This window comes from Portunus trituberculatus, unplaced genomic scaffold, assembly GCF_017591435.1.
Source record: "Portunus trituberculatus isolate SZX2019 unplaced genomic scaffold, ASM1759143v1 PGA_scaffold_203__11_contigs__length_482353, whole genome shotgun sequence".
Classification (NCBI taxonomy): Eukaryota; Metazoa; Arthropoda; class Malacostraca; order Decapoda; family Portunidae; genus Portunus; species Portunus trituberculatus.
The window spans coordinates 429,423-436,283 of NW_025541371.1; positions in this window are offsets into that span (position 1 = coordinate 429,423).

The window sequence follows — 6,861 nt, forward strand, 5'->3', positions numbered from 1 at the left end:
ATATATATATATATATATATATATATATATATATATATATATATATATATATATATATGAGTGAGGGGCATCGCATTATTTCCCTTTATTTATTTATAGCATATGCTTAGCCTTTGGGCACCCAAGCGTGGGCTGTCGCTGTTCCACTGTGTGGCCAACCACCCTCTCTTTGTTTCCACCATATTGTTGTGTCTGCGAGCCTCGCATCAGTATCAAGGTAGCCTTCTCTCGTGGTCTGGCACAGGGTAGGGAGATTTGTGTTGTTGGGCTTCTCTTGTTACTCATTAGTCATCGGTCTGGGAGTTGTGCCCTCCCTTGAGTAGCTGGCTTGTTACTCGGTAGACCAAAGCTGTGTAGGACAACGGGCTTGTTGTCTTGAGAAAAGTGTAGCCGGTTGGGGGCTACATTTCCTGTTGTGCGTTCGTCCACTCGGGTGTGGCAACGCGGAGGGACGCGTATTGTTTCGTCCTGTTTGTTTTGTTGGTGGCCGTGGTCACCAGTGTGGTTTGGTGGGCGGCTGTGTACCCCCATCATCTTTTGTGTAGTATCAGTACTATACTGTTTATAGTACCGGCCTACAGCGGAGTTAACACGTACGATCTCGGCACAGTAAGAGACACGTGTGGCTGAACTGTGCGTTAGCAGTACTCATTAGTCATCGGTCTGGGAGCTGTGCCCTCTTGTTGAGTAGCTTGCTTGCTACTGGGTAGACCGTGACTGTTAGAGCAACGGGCTTGTTGCTATAGGAGAGGTGTAGGAAGTTTGGCTGCATTTCTCGTGCGTTCGTCTACTCGTGGTGTGGCGGCGCGGAGGAGAGACACGTTTTGTCTCGTCCCGTTTGTTTGTTGGTGGTCGTGGTCACCAGTATTATTTGGTGGGCGGCTGTGTGCCCCCATCATCTTTTATGTAGTATCAGTAGTATACTGTTTATAGTACCAGCCAGTCTTCAGCGGAGTTAACACGTACGATCTCGGCACAGGAAGAGACACGTGTGGTTGGACTATGTGTTAGCAGTACTCATTAGTCATCGGTGTGGGAGTTGTGCCCTCCTGTGGAGTAGCTGGCTTGCTACTGGGTAGACCGTGACTGTTAGGGCAACTGGCTTGTTGCTCTGTAAGTTTGGCTACATTTCTCGTGCGTTCGTCTAATCGTGGGGTAGCGGCGCGTCATTTGACGCCGCTACCAAAATTTTAAAATATACGAAAAATGTAAAAAAGAAAATAAATAAAAAAATGAAATAAAACTAATACAATTAAGAGTTGCTAAAACATTAAAAGTACAATAAAATCGAATAAAATACCAAATACATATATAAAATTATAAAATTCACAAATAAGGAAAAAGACCAGCCTCTCCCAAAAAACCGAATAAATCATGGCCAAGGGCCAGACACACTGGTCCAAGAACCTGAGAGAGGTGATACACACCCCTATCTTTAATGCGACAGCGGTAGAGGTAGCGGTGTCGCAGGTCTAGTAAACTAGGGCACTCCAAAAGTAGGTGTCGTACTAAGACTGGCATCAGGCAGTCTTCACAGTAATGTTGAGGGTCCCTGGTCAGCAGTTACCTATTTGTAAGGTACGTGTGACTTATACGTAATCGCGCCAATAAAGTCTGTGCAAGGCGATCTCGGACATGGGAGTATGTCCACTGAGGGAGAGTGAAGTAGTGATCTCTCCCATTTTCGAGGTTTCGATCCCCGTTAGCCATCTCCTCTCCCATATTGCTGCGACTGTCTTACGAATTAGATCAAATACATCTCTAAACGGAACAGAGGCAAAAGATGGAGCGCGACTTGCTGCCTCTCTAGCGAGGCGATCTGCATGTTCATTTCCTGGAACACCTACATGACCAGGAACCCAACAGAACCCAACACGATATCCTCTTTTGGTAAGTAGGTAAAGCCACTCCCGGGCTGATAAAACAAAAGAGTGAAGGGAAATAAAAGAAGAAAGAGCAGTAAGAGCACTGCAAGAGTCATTAAAAATTGTGACAGACGAAACCGGGAGAGTAAAAATAATCTGTAAAGCTAGGACTATGGCAGACAACTCCACAGTAAAGACGGAGGTTATTGAAGGAAGGCTGCTAGACCGACAAAAAGAGGGGAAAACCACAGAAAACCCCACTCCTGCGTCGGATTTGGAACCACCAGTAAAAACAGGGATGTCATTAGAATGGATATAAAAGTGTTCTAAAAACCGTGTGTGGGACAGAGCTGGCAAAAATCCTTCTTGCCATATATGGCAGGAGAGCATACTGAGTAACAGTAAACTGCCAATAACCAACTCCTGGGAGCTGGAAAGAATACACAGGAGTGGGGTCGATAGATAACTCCGCCATGAGATTTGCAACACGTAGGCCAAAAGGTTTAGAAAGATTCGGTCGAGTGACATACGCCTGCAAGCGCGAGTCCCGCAACATTGACACACAGGGGACAGAATCAGGAAGACGGTGGGTGCGAAACAAACCCCGGAGCATCGAAGATTAGCGCCGGAGGTCGAGCGGCCAGAAACCATCATCCAATAGAAGGCTAGGTATTGAAGATGTCCGAAATGCACCCGTAGCCAAGTGGACTCCAGCATGATGCACGGGGTCAAGCGTGCGTTGTCGTGCATCCGTTGCGGATGAGTAGATCTCACAGCCGTATTCCAGCTTCGAAAGTATGAGTGTACGGTGAAGCAGCAGCAACGTGTCCCTGTCCGCACCCCAAGAGATGTGACTTAAAACCCGAAGAAGGGATAATGCCTGTTGACAAGACGCCTTAAGAGAACGGAAATGGGGAACCCAGGTGAGACGATTGTCAAATAAAAGGCCAAGATATCGTGAGGCGTCTATTGGCGAGGTATAAATCAGGGTCTGGATGGACACCACGGTTGCCAGAGAAATGCATAGCTACGGTCTTCGAGGTGGAGAATCGAAAACCGTTCATGTTGGCCCAACTGGACACCCTATTGATCGCCAGTTGGAGCTTTCGCTCAATTAGTGACATCCTAGCAACATCAAAAGAAATATATAAATCATCAACATATAAGGAGCTGTGAATGCCATCTGGGAGTATCAATAACACCATTTATGGCGACTGCAAATAATGTAACACTAAGAATACTTCCTGTGGAACACCGTCATTTAGAGCAGTAGCCTCAGAGAGAACACTCCCACTCGAACCCGTAAAAACGTCTGGATAAAACTGCTGGATAAAAATAGGAAGGTGGCCACGAAGGCCAAAATTAAACAAAGACTGTAAAATGCCATGACACCAAGCCGTGTCGTAGGCCTTCTCCAGGTCAAAAAGACTGTTACTTGATGGTGGTGATTAGCGAAGGCCTCACAAATGGAAGACTCTAGGGATAAAAGAGCATCAGTAGTAGACCTCATCTTTCGGAAGCCGTACTGTACCGATGACAAGTACTTCCCCTCTCCAAGTACCACATGAGTCTTACATTTACCATCTTTTCTAACACTTTACAAATGCAGGATGTTAAAGATATAGGACGGTAGTTCGTAGCCTGGAGATTATCTTTCCCAGGCTTCGGAAATGGGAGAACCACTGCCACAGCCCAAGAAGATGGAAAGTCACCGGTATGCCAAATCATATTATAAAGATTTAAAAGAAAGTTAAAAGCAGTGTCAGACAAGTCGCGGAAGAAGGCATAAGGTATATCATCTGGCCCAGGAGAAGAGTCGTGACACTGGGACAAAGCAGTCCGCAACTCGGAAGCAGAGAAAGGGACTTTATAAGACTTCCCTCCAACGAAAGAAAATTTTATGCCGAGAGATTCCATTCTCTGGCGGTGACGTGCACCCGGATCTGCAGGATGCCTCTGGGAAACACTGGCAAACTGCTCCGCGAAGAGGTCGGCGACATTCCTAGGGTCTGCCACCGTTCGCCTAGCAGACAACAAAATTGGTGGGGAAGGAGCAGAATACTTCCCAGCAATTCAGCGGACTTTGTTGAAGACATCCGTATGAGGGGTGCGGACGTTTATGGAAGAGACATAGGCTTTCCACGAGGCTCTTTGTGCCTCTTTCAAAACGCGGCGGGCCCGAGCTCGGCAGCGCCGAAAAGCTTCCAGGCACTGCGGGTCCCCACGATGTCGCCGGAGACGAGAGAAAGCTGCCCGTTTCTCTTTCACCGCTGCAGTGCATGCTGCGTTCCACCAAGGAACGGGACGCTTAGTAAAGCGACCTGACGTCCTAGGGATTGTCTGAAGCGCTAAAGAAATAAAAAAATCGGTAAAATAATCAACAGCCTCAGCACAAGTAGAAAAGTCAGCCAGCGGACGGATAAAGAGCTAAGGTCTGTGAATCGACGCCAATCTGCCTTGTCTAAAACCCAGCGTGGGGCCTGGACTGTGGCTCAGATTTCACAGATTCCAATAAAATCGGAAAGTGGTCACTACCGTGTAAATCCGGTAGGACTCGCCAATTAAAATCAAGGAAAGAATTAGATGTACAAAGAGAAAGATCGATAGCTGTAAAAGTCCCAGTAGGACTGTGGAAATGTGTAACATCCCCAGAATTTAAAACCTCAATCCCTCATCCTCAATAAAAGAACCGATTAAAACCCCACGAGGATTACTAGCACCTTCATCCCACAATGGGTGACGGCCGTTAAAATCTCCCAACAAAAGAAAAGGCGGAGTCAGCTGACGCACCAGGCCGTCAAGCTCACCCCTGGAGACAGGAAGCCGAGGAGGAGATATAAACTGCAAATGGTGTACAGTCGTCCCATAAAGACCTTAACAGCAACCACCTGAAGGGAGAGTTATGTTGTAACGGGATAACAGGTATATCCTGACGGACTAGAATAGCTGTGCCACCGTGGTGGCCCTGGTCAGGGAAAGGAGTACTAAAAAGGCACGATAGCCAGGAGGACTAGAATAAGTACTATCACCTAGCATAGTCTCTTGTAGAGCTACACAGGCTGGAGAGAACTCCGACAGCAAAGCTCGGAGTTCCCCACGAGGCGCGAAGGCCTCTACAGTTCCACTGTAGAAGCTTGAAGATGACTATTTAGGTGCAGTGGACGGGCGAGCCTTTTGAAGGCTGCCCGTGACTCACCTGACTAGAAATAATCAACCGACGAGAAGACACCGGGAATTGTGATGTGCCGGGTCGTTGGACCGCAGCCTTTCGGCTTATCGGTGAGTGATGCGAACCATCATCACTCCTACCGGTCCTCGGAGGACGAGGGTCAGGCTGGACTGCACTTTTTGACACAGGGGTCCACGAGGACGGCTGTGACAATATCATCGGACGTCTCCATGTTAAGACCGTCCTCATCACAAGAAGCCCGATCTGAGACGGAGGGCGTCACAGGAGGCTGGACAAAAATAACTGGAGCTACCATTGCAGAGCGGTGACTGGAGGACTTACGATCGTATGCACCGGGAGAAACCTTAGATTGCTTAGGCTGAGCAAATTCTATTGACTCCGCAGAGCCGCGGTGCCGTTTGGTCATGCCCTTCAAAGGCTTAGGCGATGGAGGAGGGAAATGGTCAAGTCCGTATTATTCTCGTCGCTTCTTACAGGTGACTCAACTGAGTCATCAGACGAAAGGGCAAACCTATTGGCCAAATGAACAGGACCACCCGCCCCAACAGAGCGAGAGGTAGAATTTGTCGTCGTCTTCGGACCGGCAGACTCAGCAGAAGAGCGAGCAGCCAATGCAGCATAAGATGTCGCATCAGTACCGTCCTTTTGGCGGTACAGGAGTTCACGGCGGGCGCTACCTAGGCTGATTAACTGAGTGTTAGCAAGTTGTAGAATGTCTTGCTCCAGGCGATACCTGGGACATTACCTGGTGAGCATCACGGCAATGGAAACAGTAAGCAGTAGCATTGCAATGCTCCTCAGAGTGTGAAACTAGTGCCAAGCAATTACCACATCTAGAAGCTTCCTTACAGGAGCTTTTACCGTGACCGTACGAATAACATGAGAAACACTGAAGAGGGCGAGAAACAAAACGCCTCACCCTAAGATTAATAGGTCCGATATTAACACGGTCAAGAGGGTGGAACCAAAAAAGGTGAGGAGGACCATGTTGGAGGAGTTTCTCATCTTTGTCATCTTTTGGACTGAGCTAGGACACATTGTTAGTATTTCCTCATCAGGGAATTCATAAAGATCCTGACTGTACACACAACCTTTCCCGTAATTAAAGGTGGGATGTGCCTTTATAGTATCAAACATGCTGTCAGAAGGACATGGTAGATGTTGCAACATCCTTGCCTGCGTGATATCTTTCGCTCGCACTAGCACCCCTTTACCGTATTTCTTTCCCTCAGGAATCGTGCCGAACTCTTTTGACAGGTACCGGGAGGCATGTATGAAATTCCCGCGCCCATTTGTGTAGTAGGCCACAAACCAACGTGGAGGCGGGATCTGGCGGACTTCAGAAACTGAACTCTCAGGAAGGTGGTCAAAAAGATTTGGGATGTAGTCCGTGTTGCTGTCCGAAATATTGTGAGAGTGGAGAAGTTCTGTCTTAAAGCCAGAGCCAGCAAGGGGAAGAGATGCTACATGTTCATAACCCAGACGGGCTTCGTCACATGATAGAAAAGTCACATAGGAGCGTTTAGATGGAAAATCCTTATCATAAACAAGTCGAATGCGTAGAACCGTGCCATACACCTTGAGAAGTGAGTGCAAGGCGTGATAAGAAAATGATGGGTTAACATTTACCATCACAAGGGAGTCATACGCAGCAGAAATACGTCCCTCAGAAGAACACCCAGAACAGGAGATTGCTGCGGGAGGCTCTTGTGGAGGGGAATCCTCCTTCCCACTCAGACTTGAAGATGACGTCTCGCGGGCCAGGTCAGCCACCTCACGAGAACCTGACAGTTTTTTGTGTTTAAC